This window comes from Protopterus annectens, chromosome 1.part1, assembly GCF_019279795.1.
Source record: "Protopterus annectens isolate FY-2018-M chromosome 1.part1, PAN1.0, whole genome shotgun sequence".
In the NCBI taxonomy this organism is placed as follows: domain Eukaryota; kingdom Metazoa; phylum Chordata; order Ceratodontiformes; family Protopteridae; genus Protopterus; species Protopterus annectens.
In genome coordinates this window covers 1,315,361,743-1,315,387,349 of record NC_056726.1, presented here as the reverse complement: position 1 = coordinate 1,315,387,349, position 25,607 = coordinate 1,315,361,743, and positions in this window count along the sequence as shown.

The window sequence follows — 25,607 nt, the reverse complement described above, 5'->3', positions numbered from 1 at the left end:
CCCTACTCAATTTTAGGCCAAGAGAATCACTTTTCCAACTGCTGCGCTGTGTATGGGATCAAGAAGTAAGAAATTTTTAAGGCTGAAAAGAGTAATTTGTTAATTTTCTATATTTATGGAGACTCAATGTACTAGAGTAAGCTGTACTTGTTTTGCAGCTATTACCATGTTACATTTTCCTGTGCCTACAGCTAGAGCAGACATGTATTTTTCCCTGTTTGCTCACACCCATATTTCTTTGTATAAATATATGGGTCCCCTTTGGTACATCGAACTTTTGCAAGTTCGAACCTCATATGGCCGAGACCATATGTTCGAACTTGTAAAAGTTTGATTGAACTCAATGGAGATCTCTGTACAGTCCAGAATGGGAAGATTATATATGTATATATATATGGGTCTAGTTGAAAAGTCCAAAATTCCGACATTACCGAATCTGACATGACAGAGACAACATAGCCAAAATCACAAATAAATGCTCTGTGTGCCTTCACATTGGATGTGGTGGTGACTGCTGAAGTACATCAAAATGTTACATTTTAATGGTTTTGTTGGAATGCAGTATTACAGTGCTGATATATGCCTTATTGCCAAAAGATGTCCGTTGAAAGAATAGGGTTTTAAACTTGGAGTTGTGGAGAGGTGACACAAAGTTTAAGAACTAATACATGTTTTTATTCTGGATGCATGCATTACTCATCACTGCAGTGGGAGAAGTGTCACTTCCCACAGCATACAGCAACCTTGAAGTCAACTATAATGTTCAGGTTGGTACAATCTCTTCAATGGGGCTGGGAAATTATTTTTTACTTTTACATTATGTATTTGGTTCATAGGTTCATAGGTTGATACTAGGCTATCTGCCCTAGGGCATTTACAAGCCTAGCCTGAGTGTGTCTGGCTTTCACCACCCTTCTTAGATTAGTTGACTGTGCCTCTGTATAGTAGGTCACAGAAGATAGCCCATTTAAGGTTAGTTAACTGTGCCTCTGTCTAGCAGTGACACAGAAGAGATCCCAGGGGTAAATTTACGATCTCCCATCCAAACGTCAAGATTCTTCTTGAAGAGGGTCATTGAGGGGCTCTGTCTGACATGGATTGGGATTTTTTTCCAGAGTGAGGGGAGCCTCTGGGATATGAATCTGTCCCTCCAGCATGTTCTATTTATTTCTGTGCTGAGGTTTAAGTCACTGGAGCATGTAGTTCTGATGGATTTGGATTTCTTGAGGTGGAGCATGTCCATTAATTCTGGGTTGGACATGGCTTTATACGTCAGGCACACATCACCTCTGAGCAGGCGGTAAGCAACTGAGTAGAGCTGGAGTTTCTTTAGCCTAACTGTGTAGGGCATCTGTTTGAGTCCCTTGATCCTCTTGGTGAGGTACTTTTGGGGTCTTTCTAGTTGTAGCAGGTGTCGGGTAAGGTACATCCCAAATGGGGCATTGTATTCAATTATGGGCCTGATGAGTGATGACCTCTCTTGATCTAGATGTGAACCCCTTCATGATAAGGTGGGCTATATAGAATGTCTTTCTAACCACTTTGGCAATGTGATTGTCAAAGGAGAGATTGCAATCTACTTGGGTCCCCAAATCCCTAATTACTTCTTCCGTACTTAATGGATTACCACCTATGTGGTAATTTGTGGGCACTTTGTTTTTCCCAAAGGGGATGACTATGCACTTTTTGGCATTTAGCTTTAGGCCATGGCTCTGGCACCAGTTATCCATCTCTGTGAGACCTTTTTGGAGGATGCTTGTGTCAGCCGACAAGTCGATTATGGCCCCCAGTTTGCAGTCATCTGCAAACTTTGTCAGCCATAGTCCTCCTGTGTTAGCCTGTACCTCAGAGAAACAAGAGAAGTCCCAGGACTGAGCATTGTGGGACGCCACTTGTAACTGGTTTAGAGTCTGACATGGCACCTACAATTCTGACCATGTGGGTTCTATCCCTAAGCCAGTTTGCAACCTATCTTGAGAGATAGGGGTTGATATTTAAGCTGGTGAGCTTATTTATGATGCCCGAGTGGGGTATTGTGTCAAAGGCTTTTGCAAGGTCAAGGTAGGCTGTGTGGACTACCTTCCCTTCGTCTATGGCCTTGGTGACTGTTTCAAATAAATTGACCAGGTTCAAGAGGCAAGATCTGCCCTTAACAAAGCCGGATTGGGTAGGATCCAGTGTTTGGAGGTTCCCAATGTCTTTGTTTATGAGTTCCATAATGATACACTCCATAGCTTTGCAGACCAGGCTAGTTAGGCTTATAGGGCGATAGTTTCAGGGGTCCGTTCTGGCACCACCTTTATGGAGTGGGACCACTGTTGCTGTACGCCATTCTTTGGGTACATATCCTGTTGTAAGGCTGAGACTGAACAGTGATTTTAAGTGAGGGTTCAGTTCTTCTTGGAGCTCATGTAAAACGTTTTTTGCTTTGGAGAGGGCAGCTTTCACCTGTGCATCTGTGATGTCAGGGAGGCTACACTCTGTTGGGATAGTCATTTGCTCATTTGGGGGGGGGAGTTTGCACTGAACCTGTCTGCCAAGATGTTGGCAATGTCTGTGGGTTCAGTGTATTTTTTGTCATTTTGCACTAACTTAGAGCATATCTGGGAGTTTCCACCCAGGTTTCTGACATAACTAAAGAAAGCCTTGTGATTATCTTTAGCGTCTTGTGCAATTTTTCTTTCAAAGCTAGCCTTAGATGATTTTATGAGGGATCGTAGTTTCTTGCTAGTACTGATCAGAGTTGCCTTCCCTTTCAGGGATTTTGCTCTATCATGTAGTAGCTTCCTCCTTCTGTTGTACAGCTTATTTATGGCTGGGGTCCACCAGACAGGTCTCCTGCCTTTGAAGGAGTGTGTCTTGGTTTTATTTGGGATAGCACGATAAATGCATTCCTGTAGGTATCCATAGAATGCATTTGTAAAGGATTCTGCGGTTTGGGCCATATTTTCCACTGGCCCTGGTGCTTTGAAGGATTCCACCTCAGTTTTGAGAAGTGGGAAGTTTGCTTTTGAGAAGTTTTTGACCATGGTTTCCTTTGCTGGGGGTGGGGACGGGATATGGATGTCCATAGTGATTAATTTATGGTCAGATCTTACCAATGAGGGGTATACCTCTGGTATGGAACATAGAGTCCCCATGTTGGTGATGATCAGGTCCAATATGTTTTCCCCTCTTGTGGGAGTGGTGACCAGTTGTTCCATAGCATTTGAGTTTATAAATTCTAGGAACCGTTGGGCTAGGGTGTTGGGGCTTGAGTAGTGCTCCCAGTCTATGTTTGGGTAGTTAAAGTCACCCAATATAATGGTGTTTGGAGAGACCTTCATATTCTCCAGTGTCTTCAGGAAAGCCGAGTGGGGTTCCTGAGTTTGGGAGGGTGGTCTGTAGCAGGCTACAAACTGGAAGGCAGTTTTTCCCACTGTTAGTTGCACATGGATGGTCTCAGATGCTTTGTGCAGTGCCACTAGCTTGGAGGTATGTGTATCTTTGATGAATATAGATACTCCACCTCCTCTTAGGGTTCAGTCCGAGTTTTGGGGCCGAAAAGCATGGTATGAGGTATAGCCTGGTAGTGCTGGGGTGCTCTTGGGAGCCTTGAATCAGGTTTCTGTTACTGCACAGATATCAATATTCTTCATACTGAGGAGAGCCTTGAGTGCATGCATCTTGAGGTTTAGACTTCTGGCATTGAGCAGCATTACCCTTAGTTTCTTTTTCCTTGTGTTGTCTAAGGAGGTGGGTTTGTCTTTTGAGCCTTGCCTAAAAAAGGCACCATGGGGGTGGCAAGAGCCTTGGCCAGTATTCAAAAACCCAGGAGTGACAGGTGCAAGCCATCCCTAGTGAAGCAATGTGGTTTGTCAAGCATGTCATCCCAGGCTGACAGACACTGGATCCCCTTTGAGTGACACCAATACTTTAGCCGATTGTTGAAATTGATCATTTTGTCTTTATACTGTGGCATCATTCTTGGTGAGGGTAAGATGCTACTCAAGGTCAGGGTCATACCGGCCTGGGCCACATGATCAGAGAGCTCCTCTATGTCTCTTTTCATGTAATCCAGGGAGGTACATCTCAGGTCATTCACACCAGCATGGACAATGAAGGAGTCATATTTGTACTTGCTTTGGAGTGACCTGAGTGCTTGTGTTATGTGGCGGATCCTGGCACGCGACAGGCAGCTTACAGTGACCTTCTCCTTGTTCAGCCTGTTGAGAGGGATGTCAGTGTGTCTGACAATAGAGTCACCTATTACGAGTATATTAGGTGTGTTGTTTAGCCTTAAGGGCTGTGACTGTGTGGCACACTGACTTTGTGAACTATGTGATACATGGGTATTGTTGTGGGGCAGCAGTTGCTTGGATGTCTGCTTTGGAGGTCTCTGTTGCTTGGGCAGATTTTTATTTAGAGCCTCCAAGTATGTTTTTGTGTGTTTATGTGTTTGGTTTGCTGTTGCGATAGGTCTATGTGAGACTGGATTTGTGGTGTGTGTGATTACCTTCTCCTCCAGACTGACCATGCCAGTACTATGTTGAGAGAGCTCAGCCTCCAGTTTGGCTATATAGTTGCATCTCTCACATATATTTGAGCTTGTTGGGAAGAGGAGAGGGTGGTCTGTGTACATAAGGCAGTTGTAACATTGCCTCAAGATTCCCATATTCACCAGCTGGACTGGTGAGTAAACCTGAAACTGACTTTTGGACATGCCAGAATAGTATAAGGAATTACTTTTTGACTTGATCAAAAAGGACCAATAGGGAGCCAAGTACTTAAAGGGAGTATTAGAGGGTGTAGTGCTTTAGTTTATTAGTGCGTACTTATAAGACACTTATCCTAGCTACTGCTGGGTTTTAGAAGGAAAATAGAGTGCTTACTTTGAGGATTTGGAACAGTTCTAAGGGAAAAAGTGAAGAGCAGACTTTGTGGAGCCGGGAATAGTTTAAACCTGATTAAGCTGCGCTATGCACAAAAATGCGCAAAAGAGAGTTTTAAGAGAGGGGGATCAAGGAGTTTGGAATTGACCCAAAATGGCCAATAAAACTACAGTTTCTAGGCAGTAACCACTCCCACAGGGGCAGGCAGGCTGTTCAGTGTTTACCACTGCCACTGATGAACACAGAGACTTCCCTTTAGCCCAAGCAAGCAATGGCCTCCAAGAAACTTACAAACAGTTCAGAACAGCAAATCTGTAACTGAACTTTTTTTTAAATTTCAGAAAGTGGGAAAAAAGCAAGATTTTTTTTGTTTTGTTTTGTTTAAAGATAGCAGAGATACACAAGTAGCAACAAGTTAGAACAGTGCAATAAATGACCCCACACTTGAGTGCTAGGCCAGAGACAGGTAAAATGCAAGTTTTAAGAAAAAAACGATTTAAAAATAAGTGCAGCACAGGAAATGCAGTAAATAGGCTCTAGATGTGTTCTAAATACAGTTCCTAATACGGATATCAAGTTTAGCAAGCTGGAAAATGCCAAAAGTCAGGCAGCAATGCAGAAATCTTAACAAATAATCTGAAGAAAATACTTAAAATCTCAAAAGTGGCTCATTTCTTTTCTCAGCATTTTCTCCTCTTGGTGGGTGCTTCACCAACAGCCAACAAGTCTGAAAAGACGCCAAAACCACGAGGCAATCGGGTTTTAAGAGAGGGGGATCAAGGAGTTTGGATCACCAAGAATCATACCACAATACAAAGACAAGATAATCAGCTTTAATAATTGGCTCAAGTACTGGTGTCATTCTAAGGGGATCCAATGTCTGTCTGCCTGGGATGACATGTTGGACAAGCCACGCTGCTTCGCAAGGGATGGCTTACACCTGTCACCACTGGGCTTCCGGATATTGGCTAAGGCTCTTGCCACCCCATAGTGCCTTTTTTAGGCAAGGCTCAAAAGACAAACCCACCTCCTTAGAAAACAAAAATGGAAAAAAACTAAGGGTAATGCTGCTCAACGCCAGAAGTCTAAATCTCAAGATGCAGGCACTCAATGCACTCCTCAGCATGGAGAACATCGACGTCTGTGCAGTAACTGAAACCTGGTTCAAGGCTCCTGAGATCACCCCAGTGCTACCAGGCTATACCTCGTATCATGCTTTTCGGCCCCAAAACCCGGGCTGAACCACAAAGGGAGGGGGAGTGTCCATATTCATCAAGGACACCCACACCTCCAGGTTAGTAGCAACACATGAAGCATCAGAGACCATACAGGTGCAACTAACCATAGGCAAAACTGCTATACAACTGGTAGCATGTTACAGACCACCCTCCCAATCTCAGGAACCCCACTCAGCCTTCCTGAAGATATTGGAGGATATGAATGTATCACAAAATACCATCATACTGGGAGACTTCAACTACCCAAACATAGATTGGGTACATTATTCTAGCTCTAATACCCTAGCCCAAAGGTTCCTGGAATTCATAAATTCAAATGCACTGGAACAACTAGTTACCTCTCCCATTAGGGGAGATAATATACTAGACCTGATCATCACAAACATGGGGACAAAATGCTCCACACCGGAAGTATACCCCTCACTAGTGAGATCTGACCACAAACTAATCACCCTGGATATACATATCCCACCTCCACCCCCAGCACAAAAGACCACAGTGAAAAACTTCTCAAAAGCAGACTTCACTCTTCTTAAGACTGAGATGGTATCCTTTAAGCCCACTGTGCCAGTGGATACCACATCCCACAATGCCGAATCCTTCACAAATGCTTTCTATGGACATCTCCAAGAATGCATGGATCATGCAATCCCAAATAAATCCAAGTCACTCTCCACCAAAGGCAAGCGTCCTGTCTGGTGGACCTCAGCCATTAACAAATTGTATAGCAAAAGAAGGAAGCTACTGCATGTCAGAGCAAACATCTCTGATCAACATTAGCAGAAAACTACGTTCTCTCATAAAAACATCCAAGGCCAACTTTGAGAGAAAAATCGCTAAGGACTCTAAAGATAACCACAAAGCCTTTTTCAGCTATGTTAGAAACCTGGGCAGAAACCCTCAGATATGCTCAGAATTAGTTCACAACAACAAAAAATACACTGAACCCACAGATATTGCCAACATTCTGGCTGACAGGTTCAGTGCAAATTTCTCCCCTCCCTCACCCCCAAAAGAAGAAATACTTATCCCAGCTAAATGTAATCTCCCTGTCATCTCAGATGTCCAAGTGAGAACCGCCCTAAACAAAGCTAAAAACACAGCATCAATGGGACCTGACGGTATCCCGGGTTGCGTGTTACGTGAACTCCAAGAGGAGCTAAACCCACACATAAAAATGCTATTTAACCTTAGCCTTACTTCAGGATATGTACCTGAATAGTGGTGTACAGCAACAGTGGTCCCACTCCACAAAGGGGGTACCTCTACAGACCCTGGAAACTACCGCCTCATAAGCTTAACCAGCCTGGTCTGCAAAGCTATGGAAAGAATCATTATGGAACTCATAAACAGAGACATAGGGGACCTACAGACACTTGACCCCACCCAGTTCGGCTTTGTAAAGGGCAGATCCTGCCTTTTGAACCTGGTTGACTTTTTTGAAACAGTCACTAGAGCCATTGATGAGGGCAAAGCAGTCCATACAGCCTACCTGGACTTGGCTAAGGCCTTCGACACAATACCCCACTCAGGCATCATAGATAAGCTCATCAGCTTAAACATAAACCCTTATGTCACTAGATGGGTTGCAAACTGGCTAAAGGACAGAACCCATAAAGTTAAAACCACTGGAGCAATGTCAGACTCAAAGCTAGTCACAAGTGGTGTCCCACAGGCATCTGTCCTGGGACCCCTCTTGTTCGGCATTTATTTCTCAGATGTTAAAGCAAACATGGGAGGGTTGTGGCTGACAAAGTTCACAGATGACTGCAAACTAGGCGCCATAGTCGATACACCAGCGGACACATACATCCTACATAAAGGCCTCACAGAAATGGACAATTGGTGCCGGAGTCACGGCCTTAAACTAAATGCCAAAAAATGTATAGTCATCCCCTTTGGGAAAAACAAAGTACCCACAAATTATCACATAGACAGCAACCCACTGAGTACAGAAAAATTAATCAGAGACCTAGGGACCCAAGTCGACAGCAACCTCTCATTTGACACCCACGTTGCCAAAGTGGTTAGAATAACATTCTACCTTGCACACCTCATCATGAAGGGATTCACATCCAGATCCAGGGATGTCATTGTACCCCTATACTCCTCCCTCATCAGACCCATGATTGAGTACAATGCCCCATTTGGTATGTACCTCACCCAGCATTTGCAACAGCTGGAGAGACCACAAAAGTACCTCACCAAGAGGATCAAGGGTCTCCAACATATGTCTTATTCTGTCAGACTAAAGAAACTTCAGCTCTATTCAGTAGCATATCGCCTGCTCAGAGGTGATCTCTGCCTGACGTACAAGGCCATGTCCAATCAGGATCTGATGGACATGCTCCACCTCAAAAGATCCAAATCCATCAGGACCACGAGAGCTAAAGATGTAAACCTCGGCACAAGTATGAATAGGACATGCTGGAGGGATAGATTCATAACCCAGAGGCTTCCCATGCTTTGGAACAGGATCCCAGTTCATATTAGGCAGAGCCCCTCACTGACTCTCTTCAAGAGAAATCTTGATGAGTGGATGGGAGATCGTAAGTTTACCCCAGGGGTCACATCTGTGTCACTGCTAGACAGGGGCACAGTAAACTAATTCTATTATATAAGGGGACCTTCATTGTGTCACTACTAGACAGAGGCACAGTATTCTAATTTTATTCTGTACATTTTTGTACCACTTCATGGGGTGGCAAAAGCCACATCACTATGGCTAGGCTTACAAATGCCCTAGGGCAGATAGCCTAGTACTATACTATGAAACTATGAAACTATGAATTTGCTCACCGAATTAGTGATTTGCAGTGTTGTATACTTTTGTTCACTTCATTTAATTTCTACAGAGTTAATTTTCTTGTGGTCAATGACCTGATCTAGAGTCATACAAATGCCTTACAAATGAATATCTTCAGAAGCACATTGCATGACCAACAAGCATACTAGCGCTAGGAACATGCCTACATTGTTCAAGACACTTGTGCTGTTTGGGTGTAGTGGATTCTCCTAGATTGCAGAGACAGTTTCTTTTGGTAGACTGTATAATGACAGCATTTTAGTCTGTCATAGACAGAACTGCATTTCAAGTCTGGATTACAAAGAATGTCACTGCACAGTGGACTTAATTTACTATACATTTACAGTATGTGTTTTCCACTTTTAGTCATTGCTAATACTCTATGCATGGCAGCTGAAATCCAGATACAATGTATCAGTATGTAACAATATATAGCATGTCGCATTCTGCCATGAGAAAATACTAGGTGCAGGCCATTCATCTGACATCTGCAAACAACATCGCTATCTTAGGGTGTTTGATATAGATGTTAATAATGGTGCTTTCTGCCCTATGCAAATATTGGCAGTGCATGGACAGCATCACCTCAACATGACATATTCAGTTCCCTCTGCTTATATTTAGTTCTTAATGCTGTCATGGGCATAGTTTGTTGTACATAGTACTGCTAATAAACTGGCCATCCTGTGTAGTTTATAGTGGTGTGACATTTATGGGGAGTATATGGAAAGGTTATAAATTCAACCATGTAAATGTATGTTACTTCCTTGCTGAATATACATGCTCTAGTATACTGTGTACCTTACTAATGACACATTGATGTGGTCAGTGAAATATTATTCCTTTTGCAATGCCACATCAAAGCATTTGAAGTATCATTCTAGCTTAGCAGGGGAGTTAGATCCGGTAAGGATTATGATCAAAGTCCCCCTCTCCCAAGTTTGCCAAAACTGCTGCCAGCGATGAAAATAAATTACTTTTATAATGTTTGAGGGCATGTCCATTAACTAAAAGTCACTGATGCAAAGGTAGGAATACATCAATCTGCAGCTGTCCCTCCAGAGCTTTAATGCCCACTGGAGAGGAACTGTCTTCCTGAAGACTATGCTTTGCACTATTTTGCGAAAGAGTGTTACAAGTGAAGAGAGACTTTAGTACTTAGCCTTATAGCTCTGTACTTAGTAAACCCTTTGCTATGAAGCAGGCATAACTTCAGTCGCATGTAATTGCACTCACAGTGAGATAACTTTTAAAACATTGCAATTCATTTACATTTAGCCTGAGACTTTACAGTTTGCAACACAATGGCCTGAATTCAGAAACTATTTCCACAATGAGCAAAATGAAATAGTGAGGTGAGTTGTGATGTGAAGGGTGTGGCTGATTCAGAGATGTAGGTAGCTACATTGCGTTACCCTGGAAAAGTGCTTGGACAGCATCATATGCAAATGACCATGCAATGACATGGAAATGAAGCGCATTATGCTACTGAAACCAACTTTGAATGACAATGACAGCAAACAACATGGTGGCATGATTCAGAAACATATAAAAATTGCAAGATGAGACACAATGGGCAGCAAATCTGTACATCATCATTTTTTGATGATGAGAGAGACAAAGACTGCATTAATATGCTAGGAGCTGCATTTGCATTAACTGAACAGCATTTGCTAGTGGTCATTCTCATAGCCAGTGTCTGTGGCAGTGTGTGTTATCAGACTCCATATCTGAATGGATCTGAACATGCTTAGCAGTCTTGCATGTGTAGACAGATACACCATATGAGAGCCTGTAGACGTGCCATCCTTACATGGAATCTCATGAGATACATGAAATACTAATATTTGTGTAGCATGAACTATCACAGTTTTATAGTTTCCTAATAATTGTGCATTGACATGAAGGCTAATCAAAAGGCATATTTTAGATTTAATAAATATACCACCTGACCCATCCATTCATCTAAAATTTACCAGCATGTGTGTGTGTGTGTGTGTGTGTGTGTACATATATATATATATATATATATATATATATATAATATATAAACAAAATAGCATCAGTCTTCTTAGACATGTCAAAAGCGTTTGACACTATCTCCCATCAGAAACTCCTTAGTATTCTTGCCTCACTAAGCCTATCAAAGACTTCCCTGTCCTGGTTCCTAAGTTATCTTTCTGCAGTACGATGGAAATCTGAACTCTCACCACTTCTGCCTGTCTCAATTGGAGTCCTCCAAGGGTCCGTACTAGGACCCCTTCTTTTCAGCATCTTCTCTAATGACCTAGCCTCATCCACCTCATATGGTAAAGTAGTTCAGTATGCGGATGATTCAACTTTAATCTGCTCAGCAGATACCTTACCAGACCTCCAAATAGTAGCCCAACAAGCTTTTAATAATATAGAAACATATCTAAGTAAATCACAACTAATCCTCAACCCCAAAAAGACACAGTTAATGCTATTTACCAGTAGCAAACAATCACCGACCACCCCTCCTTTCACTATTCTCTCAGCAAACAACACAGTCATCCAACCAGTTGACCATACAAAACTCCTTGGAGTGACAATTGACAACAAAATCAGATTTGACCAACACATAGCCACCACAGTTAAGAAAGTTTACATCAAACTTGGCTCACTGTACAGAAGCAAGCCATTCCTCAGTGACAATACCAGACTAGCCATATCCAGAACCTTCCTCCTCTCTACACTCCTATATGCTTTCCCCTCTTTACCAACTTAAAAAAATCAGCCTTAACCAAATTGGAAACTTGCTACAACAAAATAGCCCGCTTTGCAGCCAACCTTCCCCAGCAAACCCACCATTGTATTGCTCTACATAAATTAAATTGGCTTGAGCTAACTAACCTTCTTCATCTCTACCAACGTAAATCCACACACAATATCATCTTCCATCCTGACAGTTGCCCATCCCTTGAGGAACTTGTTGTTCCCTACTCATGCCCACAAAGTCTAAGAGCTGCAGACAGAAACATTCTCACAGTAAACAAAGCTAACAACAGTCATGGTAAAGCCCTATTCTCAAATCAAATAGCCAAATTATGAAACTCTCTACCTCACACCCTCCACACCACACATGACTCTACCAGTTTTAGACAGGTATTATTTGAACATCTTTGCAAGAACTGGCATTGCTCCTGGGCCAAACCTAACTGACAAGATTTCTATAACTCTCTCAACACACTGTCCACTCTTATCTCATTTTCTGCCTCTCCTCAGTGTTTATTACTACTCAGCAATAAATATATATAAAGGAAGACTCATTTGGTCATAAGTATTGTTTAATATGTACACACTACTAACTTTATTTTTTCTCACAGTGATCTTCAGTGAAATGCTTGTGTGTTTCTTTTTGAACCTGTATCTACTAGAAAACTGTATTGAATACTACTTTGTATAGACTAACTAGAGGATATGTATTCTGCATCTTACTATATATATACATATATATATATATATATATATATATATATATATATATATATATATATATATATATATTTACTATTGTACTATCTAATTATTGTATATTGCTTGTATTTCTGTGGAGTATTTCTCCCCAGGCCTCCTCTGAAAATGGTCTTCTGGCCCAGTCGGACTTTCCCGGTAAACAAATGTAAATAAATATATATATATATATATATATATATATATATATATATATATATATATATATATATATATACACACACACACACACACACACATATATATATATATATATATATATATATATATATATATATATATATATAGTATAGCTAGATAGATGGATATACATATAGTGGTACTTTATTCCACAAAATCATAATACAAGCTGATATATATACTGACCTTAAGTTAGTCCTACATTTACTGATATTAAATATATACTTTTCCTAAACAAATGTATAATTCCAGCAGCCACCAGGAGACAGAGTGGGTGACTGACAGGTATCTGCCTGACAGATACAACAGCTGTTCTTGTATATGATGCTACAACTTGTGGAGGAGAAGGATATGTAGTTTCCTCAGACCACAGAGGAGAACACCACTGTACAAGAATTTTGTGAAATAGCCTGTTTCCCTGAGGTTCTAGGGAACCATTGACTGCACTAATATTGCCATCAGGCCCCTGTATGGTCCCCATCAGTACTGGTATGTTAACCAGAAGGATTTTCACTCCAGCTGCCAGGCAGTGTGCATTGCACATGACATTACATACAATTTGTCTGTGCACTATCCAGATAGTTCCCACAATTCCTACATTTAGAATATGTCTGAATTACACCAGTGATTTGTGCTGGATGATTTTCTTTACAGACATCTAAGGTATGAATGTGACAGGGGGTACAGGAACAGTGCAGAACATTAATGGCTTCATCAGTGGGGGCTTACCCTCTGAGGAATGGTACAGCCACAAACACTTGCTGATAAGGATGGCATGGAAGATCATGAAAGTGACTGACTAGCTGTGTGAAGTGAATGACTGCCATGTAAGTTATGTCTGTGAGGGCAGCTCTGTTATGATCCAGAAGGCTCACCATTGGTTAATGGTTTTGAATAGCTAGCTCTATGTGATTCGAAGTAAATGTGCCATGGAGTATACATGCAGAGGATCAAAGTAAATGTGCCATGGGGTATACCTGCACAGGATCAGAGTAAATGTGCAATGGGGTATACCTGCAGCAGATTGACATAAATGTGGCATGGGCTATACCTGCAGAGAATCAAAGTAAATGTGCCATGGAGTATACCTGCAGAGAATCAAAGTAAATGTGCCATGAAGTATATCTGCAGAGAATCAAAGTAAATCTGCCATGGGGTATACCTGCAGAGGATTGAAGTAAATGTGCCATTGGGTATACATGCAGAGAAGACAGATAAATGGTGGCAAATGGTACAGCAATGCATCTGGCACTGAAAGGCAGAAGTCTCCATGCCCAGAAAGCTAAATAGGTGCTGAAGGTGTTGCAATCCTTCATGTATGTTGTTGCACATGCCACACAGTACACTACTCATCTCTGTTATGACAGTGACAACATCCATCTGTGCTTAGAAAATCTATCTACACACTTATTGATCTATGCTAATTGTTATTCCTAGTTTGGGCACTGATCAGGACCCATGGAATCAACAGCCACCAACACACAGTTCCCTAGTGATATTGTCACTCAGTGTGGTGACACCACTGTCTACTACCAGTACATGAACAGGTGATGATTGTGCTCTCTGGGCTGCCAGTTATTACCTGTTCTTCCATACTCAATAAAGAAATGAGGGCAGGTTCCACAGGCAACACAGCTGATATCTGTTAGTTATTGCAGAGGAGTAAAGCTCTGATGTGTTAATTAGCTGCTTTATGTTCAAAGAGTAAATGGTTTTAGTCCTTTAGTTATCCAGGCAATTTTCTGGGGCAATGGAGAATTTAAGTTGTGCATCTTATTATTCTTCTGGACTGTATGCCTACTAACTTTCCATGAAACTATGCAAGTGGCACTGTGCTAGACTGTGCCATGGTTAGGCTGAAATCATCATCAGGCTCCAATGCTGCATTGATATCCGGCAATGACTTTTTCTACTGACGCTGATCCTGCTATCATTGTACCTTTAGACATAGACAGAAAAACACCTGTGTAATTGACTACTGTTTATGTGACAATCTTATACCCCAGTGCTTCAACAACATTGTAGGAGACAACTCTTTATCCAAGACATACCTATAGGAAAGACATGTTGGTGTTTACTATCTGGAGGCTTAAACTACTTGTATACCAGATGACCTTGGTTGCAATTTATGGTAATATCAACCTGATGTATTTCCAAAAGAGATGAGCAATGTTGTGATCTATCATTTTTAAAATCTTAGTGTTGCATACTTTTCTGTACATGATTTGAGTCCCACTTACATGAAGGAGCTTATACTGTCCTCATCAGCAATTATCCTCTGACTCCAACTCCCTTAGTGCAATACTTCACAAACTATCTTCCCAATAGATCTCTGAAATCTAAAGACAGACAACTCCTAACGATCTATAAAACCTTACAAAACCTCCAGAAAAATTCTCTACTCTTAGTCAGTAGTCCAAAACTGAATGCCCTACCACAACCTATGAAGGCCATCGGTCATCATATTGCCTTTAAACATTCATTAAAAGAATTCTTAACAGCCTCCTGGTTATGCTCTTATATCAACCCTGAATGAACCGTACTCTACCACTAACTTCCCACCCTCTACAACTTCAGATTTTTCTTTCTTCCTCTTACAGTGTCTCCCCTTTTTCCTTCTTACCATCCCCATTTCCTCTTTCTCCGTAGCTAGCTTCTCTAGACCTTATAACCTCTATAGAAGGACTGGATCTACCCCTGACTTACTCCCACCCCGTACCACTTCACTGCTATACCCTACTCTTCCTCACCAAAGTCTCACTTTACTATCAACTTGATCAGCACTAACTTCTCACAAGATCCAACACCTCTTGTCCTCACACCTTATCTCTTCCTCTTGATCTTCTTATAAACCATTATTACTTGACTAATAGAATACATGATAATACTACATAATCTGTCTTTCTAAACTATATTATGCTGCCTTAAACCTCATATAGTAATACACACTGCCTACTACTGATTTATGGAATGTATATGTAAGCTGATTATAATTCCTTTGTAATAAAATTATTGTGACTTTAATTACAGAGTAACCAATTTGTTATCAAACCCTCCACATTTGTAAAGATAACATAACATTAAATTTATGTGTGCTGTTTTTTTTTTAAATTTATGTGTGCTGGAGTTTTTCTCCCCAGGCCTCCAGTGAAAATGGGAACCTATGACCCAAATGGACTTTTCTGGTAAACAAAGGTTAATAAATAACTTAATATATAAATGTGTACTCAGTGTCACACACTTAGGTGATGGAGGTTGATGGAATCAAACCTGGACTATTGGACCACAGAAAGTAGCTCATTAACAGAAGCTTAATCTTTTGTTCCAGATGCAGGATAGGAAGTATTAGTTCAATAGTTTGGAATTATTCAGGCAGATATGCTTTTGTTGATGAGTACATACTAGCCTGGTGATATAGGTTACAACCAGGTAGTTATATGTACGAGGGAAGCCATTAGATTATAGGGAACTTTCAATGTGACTGTTCAGAAGAAATCTTTTTATGTGGCAAGTTTTAACAATTTTAATCTAAAACTGTGGTTAATGCAATACTGGTTCTCTCCAGATGTTGGAGCGTTACTAATTTTGCATAGTGAGCCTGAAAGTTCTTATGCAGAACCATGCCAAAATCATCAACATATTTTTACATGATTAAATCTTATGCTGTGCCATTCTACCCATGAATCCAGAAGACATCAACGGCAGAATAAGTGTTAGAAACTGTACTGACAATTCACAGCCTACAATGAAAGAGGAAGGGGAACTCACCCTACAAGAGCAAGCACACTGAGGAAGATGAAGTTAGGGTAAACTGAAGTCGCTACAGGTGTGATCACGATGCTAAGTATGTATTAAACACCTTTATTAAAATATCACTTAATACATAGACCCACATACAGTAACAGAAAAGGAAACAAACCACATTACATTTTTTTTGTTTATGTACATTATATATTACTTATGTTTTCTTTCCTTATAACAAATATCAGTTTTCCTACTTTTTAACAACTGCCATTCAGTCCAGCATTATAAAAATTACTCAATACCTACCTTACCTTTAACCTCACACCTCATCATGCACATTATTTTTCATGCACTGTTCCCACAAGTTCTGCTTATTACTATGCAATTTGCTCCTTCCTTTTTCTAAAGATGCCACTTCCAGTTCTTTTATTTTTTTTACAATATTCAGTACTTAAATACAGTTGGTTTCGATTTTGATTTCTATTTTCTAGTAATTGTTTTTATTTTGGCAGTCAGTAGAATTAAACTTAATAAGGCCCTACTATGTCTCGACAATTCAAATCATGTGTTCCATCTCAAAAGAATTATTCCTTAGTTATAGCTATTTGTTTCCCTCAGTATTTCTGATAGAGTACTCTGTAGGGATGTTTTTTTAATCTGCTAACTCATTACACTCCCAAAAACATATTCCCAGTTGTTTCTCTGTTCCTCATCACACCTCCAACATTTGTTGTCTAGCTGAAGAAAATTATTTGATGCCTGCATGAGGTATAAAAATAGCTATGTAAACACTTCTAAGCATAAATCCTAACCTTCCAGACTTTTTTTGCAAACTTGGGAGCCATACTTTTGCCCTGCTATTGTTCCCTTGTAAAACTGCTTTTCCAGTTTTTCCATCCAATCTTTTCTAACCTCCTCTGATCGATTTTTGTAGTTATCAGTCAATATTTTATATGCCCTACTAATTATCCCCCTTTTTAACAGCAGTTTCTGTTCCCAATTTGACTAAAAACTCTGTCAGAGCAGGTCTTTCACTTAAGATTTTATTGTCCATTTCTTTTTTGACTGTACTCTGGTATCACTCCCTGGTAGAGAAGGCAGTCTCAAACCTCCGCTCTTCCTCTTGGCCTCATCTCACTCTATTACCTTTCTCTCTTTAGTTATTTGTTCCCAACACCTTGTACCTTTGCCAGCTTTAACCAATAAATTCCATCTCCGTCTTACTTATTTTCTCTACTCTAGTTACAGTCATTCCTATTGACAATATCTTCTTTCTCCTTTCCCATGTTACCTTAGTTACAGTCATTCCTATTGACAATATCTTCTTTCTCCTTTCCCATGTTACCTTAGTTACAGTCATTCCTATTGATAATATCTTCTTTCTCCTTTCCCATGTTACCTTAGTTACAGTCATTCCTATTGACAATATCTTCTTTCTCCTTTCCCATGTTACCTTAGTTACAGTCATTCCTATTGACAATATCTTCTTTCTCCTTTCCCATGTTAGCTTACTTCTTATGAACACCTTCTTAGGAATATAATATCCTGTGCATAGTTGATATTATTCTTGTTCAGGGTCTACAAAGGTGATAAGCATGTTAGTACAGAAATGGATCCTGAGGGCACTCGTCACAGTACGTTGAGAGAGGCATATCTCAGATGACTGGCTGAGCATTTTACAGCCAGTCTACAACAATAAAATGGATATTCACAACTGTGGGCAGTACAGAGGTTTCAAAATCCTGTCATATTATATGAAAATGCTGGAAAGGGTGACTGATAAATGAATACGTTAAGATGGGAGATGAGCAGTTTTGATACAGATCAAGATGCAGTAAATCTGACAAGATGTTTGCAGTGAAACAGGCAGTGGAGAAGAAGCTGAAGATCAGGAAAGATTTCATCTAGGTATTTCTAAACTTGGAGGAAGTGCATGGCAAGTTCTCAAGAAAGCTGAATTTGCCCCCCTTGCGCTGGTTCAAAGTGCATGAAACATAGGTAGAATTAGTGCAGGTTATGTACATAGAATGAGAAAAGTATGAAGAGTGTTTGGACTCACAGAGGGATTCCCAGTGGGAATGAGTGTGGTGAGGGTTCAGATCTAAGCCCATTCCTGCTCATACTAGTGATCGACTACATCAGCAAAGAGTAGGAAGGGAGAGGTCAGCAAAGATGCCGTATGCAGATGATGTGGCTCTACAAGCAAACTTTGAAGAGGAACTTCAGCAAATGCTAGGAGAGTGGAATGCAAAACTGAAGGCACATGGGATGAAACTGGGTATAGACAAGACAGTCATGGCAGCAAGTGTGGGAAATCAAAGTTGTAAACTGAGATATAAGAGAAAAGAGTGGAGCAAGTTAACAACTTCAAGTATATGGGAGGTATGGTTGAGGAAAAGAGAAGTCTGAATGAGGAGGTCAAAGCTAGACTCAGAGATGCTGCACCCAGCTAGCACAAAGTGTTAGGGATAGTGACTGAAAGAAGAATCCCGGAAAAGTTGAAAAGTGTAATGTACAAAACAGTGCTGTGATGTGTACTTCTGCATGGCACAAAAACCATGGTAGGGAAGACAGAACAGCTGAGGAAGCATGACGTAATGGAGATAAAGTGCATGAGAAAGGTTCTCTATTACGAGATCACAGACACAGTTTGTCAAATGCGTCTTGATCAAACCCGAAAAGGCAAAATAGTGAAGTGTTTTTTCAGTGAATTCTTTCCCTGGGAAAGAATTTGCTTGGCCACTTTCATTACTTTGCCATTTTTGACACTGTAGTGCGATCTCAGAGTTGGTATATTTAAGTAGGGGGGTGTGGAGGGAAGCCCCCCACTTTATGTAATGTTTTAAAGTTTTTTTTTTTTTTTTTTATTTTGGAACAGCGATATGTTTCCTTTGGAAAAAAATCGCTGTTCTGAGGTTTTGACGTTGTAAGCTTTCACTTACATGGGGTCAATTAATTATTGTTCGCTTTTGTAAGCGTGCGATAATATAATATAGACCCCCTGAGAAAGACAATAGGATATATGCTATGGGTCAGACAAAGAAATGAGGACTTCAGAGCAGAAGCCAAAGTTGACCCAGTAACAAAGAAAGTCAAGAACAGATTACAGGGTTCGGTCACATGTGCAGGACAGCAGAAGATGATTTGGCTAAGCACATTTGAGAGAGACTTGAAGAAAACAAGAGGAAACAAGAACATGTAGGAGTAGATGGATGGATTGTTCTAAAAATAACCAGAGGGGAAGTGTGCATGTTGTAGATGTTTTTATTTATTTAATTTTTTTACTTTTTTATTTTTTTCTTCAGAGTGGTAGAAGAAAAATTTGTATTTTTAGTGAGAGTTCTGGAATGTTCTACTCAAATATCAGGAGCTGTTGCAATGTATCCTCAATAAATTATTAGTTTGCCATTTTAGAGGAAGACACATAGAATATTTCTTATATTAATTAACAGAGAACATTGGATTATATACAGCTTCACTGAAGTAATGCTTACTCTCCAGTTTTTGCATTGAATGAAACAGTTTAAATGTTCATTTAAAAAAATCAGTGATGTAACATTTAAATTTTGTAATACTGATAGTAAAATATGCATTGAAATATCTTTGTAAGTGTGTGTACATTAGTGAACAATTAGGAACGTAAGTATTAGAGTTAAGGAGCATTTCAGGAGCATTATTAATAGCAGAGTACCCTTTGGCTATACATTTTGCCTCATGACATCAAGTAAATTTGTATTGCTTAGCAGTAACTGTCTTAGAGCAGGTTAAATATAATTTTAGAGATGAATGCGATAATAATAATTTATTACTTTTTACAGAGTGTGTATTAAAATATAGTACTATGTCACTCACAAGTTTACCCCAGGGATCACTTCAATGGCTCTGCTGGATAGAGGCATAGGGAACTAATCTAAGGGGGCAGCGAAAACCAACACAATTCAGGCTAGGCTTATAAATGCCTTCAGGCAGATAGCCTAGTACCTACCTATGAACCTATGAATGAATGCTGAAGTTAACTGTAGCTATTCTTATTTGAATGTTTTATTAGAATAATCTTAATTTTTTATTATTCCATGTTTGTGCATTTAAATCACTACAGTGTATTCTCATACTTTTTTTATAATTGCTTGAAGGTATAAGAAAAAGACTTTAATTACTAGAGTTAAGGAGCAAGAAATGGACATTATAAAAAAAGTGCCTTATGACTATATATTTTAAAACTTTGCATCAGACAATAGATAATTGCTTAGAAGTAACTCTAATATAATTTAGTAGATGAGTGTTACACTCGGAGTTTATTACTTTTAAAAGAGACTGCCATTTTATTAAAATATGGTAATCTGAGAGCAGCATGAAAGAATGTTGAAATTACCTGGATTTATTTTCTACAGTACTTGTTTTATTAATAAAGTCCTCTAACTTACTCATTTTTAATTGTTCTTTTCTGTTTCAGTGCAATTAGATATTTATGGTGGCTCTCTATTGAAATGTCAGCACTCAAAATGCAGAGTGCTGACAAGCTGAAAAAATAGACCAAAAACCCAGGGAACCCTCTGAACTTATATATACCAACTCCCTAGTCACCATTCCTTATGGAAAAGGGAATATTCTGAGAAATGTCCATCTCAGACGTTTGTATATAAATCTGTTCTTCTGGCCATTAAGTCTCCATGTTTCTTGACTCACTCTAACAGGTCCCAACATTTCAAGATACTTCAAAACATATAGCAAGTATATTATGGAATTTTAAAAAATCTATTATGAATAAAAAACAATCATCTGAGTGTAACTGACATTAGTTTTTTGTTAATATTATGATTATATTATAGATTTATTTGATTTCCAACATAAACAGGAATTTTGTTGAATTAGGGTACTCAACTATCAAATAATCTATATCTATTCATTTAGGTAAATAGTACACATTCAGAGTTCAAAAATTTACAGTTTGATGCTTGTTTCTTCTTTTCTTTTTTTTTTTCACTTACTATTCCACTCATTTTCTTTATTTTATTTCTTGCTTTTCTACCTGATTTTCTTTATATTCTTCTTCCTCCTTCATCTGTTTATATTTGTCTTTCTTTCTTGCTGTTGTCTGACTGAGAAACATCTTAATCAACAGAGAAATATGAGGGGGGATTCAAGAAGGTACAGCAACATGTATGCTTCCATTTACCTGTCAAGGTACCTTTCCCCAATTCAGCAACCACCCTAACACAGTGCTACTCATGTCCTCTAACATAAATACATGCAACATCACAAAGTGCTGAACCCATGGCTGTGCTGAATGTTAATGAGGTTTGCTTGTGGGAGAGATATTAGCTATGTACCCTCTCCCTAGTACCACCTCAAGGAAAATATCTGCATGGCTGACCAACACAAGAAATCACTCAGCCTTGTAAATCAACATGGCTGTCCCTACTTCATCATGGTACTGAACATGGCCGAAAGTCCATGTTCAACCACTTTCTGTGAATATAGTTGAGGGGAACCAGCAGACCACTGGGGCATTCTCTTGAGTGCTTTAATGGCATCAACAGCAGCATGGGGATTGGTGGATGGGAAAGTACCAATAGACACCAGGGAATACTCTTAAGTGCCATAAATGGCACAAATGACAATATGAGCATCAGGAGTGGGGGCATGCACTAGACCACCAGGAAATACTCATAATTGCCATAATGGCACCATCCTTATGGAATTGGGGGAGGAATGCACTAGCCATTGGGGCATAATTGATAAGAGACATAACAGCAGTTCAAAAACTACACGCTGGAAGCAAAAAAGGGAGAGTAAACAGATTAGGGACTGGTGTGTGTGTGTGTGTGTGTGTGTGTGTGTGTGTGTGTGTGTGTGTACTTGTTTGTGTGGGCGAGCAAAGATCTGCATGTCGTGATAGTAAATGCTATTCAGAGACATGCAAATTAGTCGATAATGAGGTCATACCTCATCATGGCTAACATGTCTCTGAATTGCAAATGGGGATATTGTGAGGTGGGAGCTATTTTTAGCACTTTAATGAAATTCTGGGATGGCATTTCTTGTATTGTCTCCATTATTCTATTGTTTTATATGATGGAAATCTCTCATGTACTCAATACTCTCCTTCTGTACAAACAAAACATGAATTCTGCTTACAAAGAGAATCCAGTTTGAATCCTAGGTACAGAGGAGTTATCATTATAGAATGTGTTTAATGACATTTCATCAGTTCATAGCTAGTTGTTAGGCTTGCAATCCAGGAGACCATTACAGAGCCTAACCCAAATTCTCAATAGTCCCAAAGCACTGTCTAGATAAGTGACTAGCTCAAGGTTTCACAGTAGGTAAATGGAGGCTGAGGGTATTAAACCCTGTACCACAAAAAGTAGCTCATTAACAATGCATGACCATAATCTATGTGCTGGCTAGAGATCTATATATGGTTAGTACAGATTATCAGTTTTATACTAGTGGAATAGCTAGTATAAATTGAATTCTCAGGCTTTCTACAGTAACAATGTATGTTTGTATCTAGGCTGATGGAAACTCTAACTTGCATTCTTTCCTTACCCTCTTTATAATCTTATAAAGCACACCCCATGTGTTATAAAATCTCCAAATGATGATTGGTTATCAAAATAAAAATAGCCTCTATTTTAGAGGATGTAAATTCAAACTACTTTGAATAGTTAGCAAATAATTTAAACCTGATGGAACATTTGACATCAAAGTCAATTGCCAGTATAATACCATTGCTTCTAAAATACTACCAGAATCACTCTCTAAATTATAAACTCACTTTTTCAATTGGCAAGAAAATGAGTTCTTGAAGTTTTCACAAAATATGTAGTATTTAGCAAGTGCATTATTCACATTGTGATGTTTTATTCCATAAAGATGGCGGTTCATTTTTCTGAAATTTTTAATACATTTTCCAGCAAATAGCTATCCCAAAAAGAACACATTGCCAAATAAATAATACACCTTCTATTACAAGTGGAAAATTTGGGGAGCTGTTAACAAATTTACAGTGTCAGTAGATTCTACAAACTACTTTTTTCTGTCTTGCAATATAGCATTTTGTCTGTCAGAATGATTCAATAAACTTTAAATGTAGCATCCCTTTTTTGTTAACAAATTGAGGTTTTTCACCTCTAGTACTCATTAAATAGTGTTTGCCCTCACTGTGTCAAACCATTACTTATTATTATCTTTATAATAGCAATCTACAGTGAAGGCCAAACAAAGTTCAGTGTTTATTTTTAACTAAGACACCCTTATTCTTTACCATTACGTGTTTAAAATAGGTATATTTAGTGTCTCTGTTTTCTTTAACCTCATCCCACACCTCAGCAACAAATCTAACAAAGACCCCAGCCTCTGCTCTTTTTAAAGAACAGCAGCACTTAAAGATTTTATTTATAAATTATTCTTGAAAAACTAAACTAGACTTATTCGCCCAGATAAAGTTTTTTCCTTTAGGTGAGAAAAACTTCAGAAAACATTGTGAGAGTTTTCTTGCCAAATAGGTAATCTTGCAAGAGTACTCTGGGCAGAATTTTAATTGCCTTAGACTCAGAAAAAAAAACCAACGATGCCATTAGCTGTACATCTTATTTAGTTATTTACCATTTGTTGTCCGGGAAAGTCCAACTACGACAAAGCCTATTTTCAGGGCAGGCCCAGGGAAAAACACTCCAGACACATGTCTTTAGAATGTGGGAGGAAACCAGAGCACCCAGAGGAAACCCGCACAAATGCAGGAGGACATACAGACTCTGCACAAAAGGCACCACAGCTGAGAATTGAACAGGAGAATGTCTTGCTGTGAGGCAACAATGTTAACTGCTGCACCACTGCGCCACTGAATATAAATATATTAAAAACTTAATGAAATGCCAAACATAATGTAAAGAGTTAATATTTTCTTTATGTAAAATATGTATTTGATATTTATTAAAAAGTTTCTGTGTCTCTGGGTTAATTTGTCAGTTGAGGCACAAAACAAGGTTGTCCACCCTCCCACCCGTCCTCCCCCCTCCTCTTCACATCAACTATCAAACCATGCATAAAGAAGTAGGGAAATTAATTTTAACTAGGATTTGATTATTTGCATGAAAATGGAAAGCAGCAAGTAGGTAAAAGAGTATCAGCTTGTTTTAGAGATGCTCCGTGTTCCAAAAGCAATGTGGTGATTTATGTAGCTCTTACTATTAATATTTTTAGAAATCTTCATGAGGTTTTTTGACAGTCTGTGCTGCTTTCTCAACTTGACCATTAGAATAAACTTACAACTAGAAGTAGTCTGTTGAAACTTCCATTTTTGTAAAGCTCACTTGAGTGGCATTTGTGAAAACTGTGGGCCATTATTTTACATTTAAAAATATATATTTCAGTTCATGGACACATCTCTACCTGTAATATCTGTTACATTCTCAGTCTCAAGAAATGTGAATAATAGCACATATCAGATATATACAGTCTTGATAATGAATCAGATGTGTTCCAGCCTTAACCCATAATCTTCCCAGAACTGAATATGAAGCTATGTCTTTTCTTTGATTTTTACTGAGAAATGATTTACATGCAGCAAAGCTCTAAACTACTTGCTCTATTTTCACACTCATGCCTGGTCATTATAAAACATCACAACCTGTGAACTATTTGCTATCATTTCTCTTCTTAACTGATATGGTAGTATCAGTTTATCAACCCTGAATTTCAAATCTGGTATGTAATTAATCACTTTCTAAATTAAAGTATGGCTGTATTTCTTTCATCGTGGCAGTTTATGTTCTGGCCAAACTGTCAGAGGTACTTCTTGAATCATTTGTATCTTGGGATCACACTCGATGAATTGTTAAATTCTGCAAGCTTTCTTTCAGTCGCAGACAGATGCAGAATTATGCTAATACTTTGCAGTTAGTTTCAAATTCATCATTAAAAAAGTCTTCTTTCTGACTGCCAAATAAGAAAGACTCGGCATATCTGCTGTATGCATATCTTTTCTTGAATTATATTTCATACCTAATTTATATTTGTATTAATGCAAATGCATTCTTTGCAGACTTGGTAATGCCTTGTGCAGTAACATAAATGTACTTTGTGATTGTTTTTGGTCATTTCTGCTATCAGGTTTCCAATGAATGCATGCATAGGGATTTTCAAATTACACACTAGGCCAAACGACTTTTTTTTTTTCAATAATCACTTTGGACCTACGCACATCTGATTTAATTTCTTCCAGAATCATTGTACTACTGCCTTTCTGGTTTGCAACTATTTGTAGTA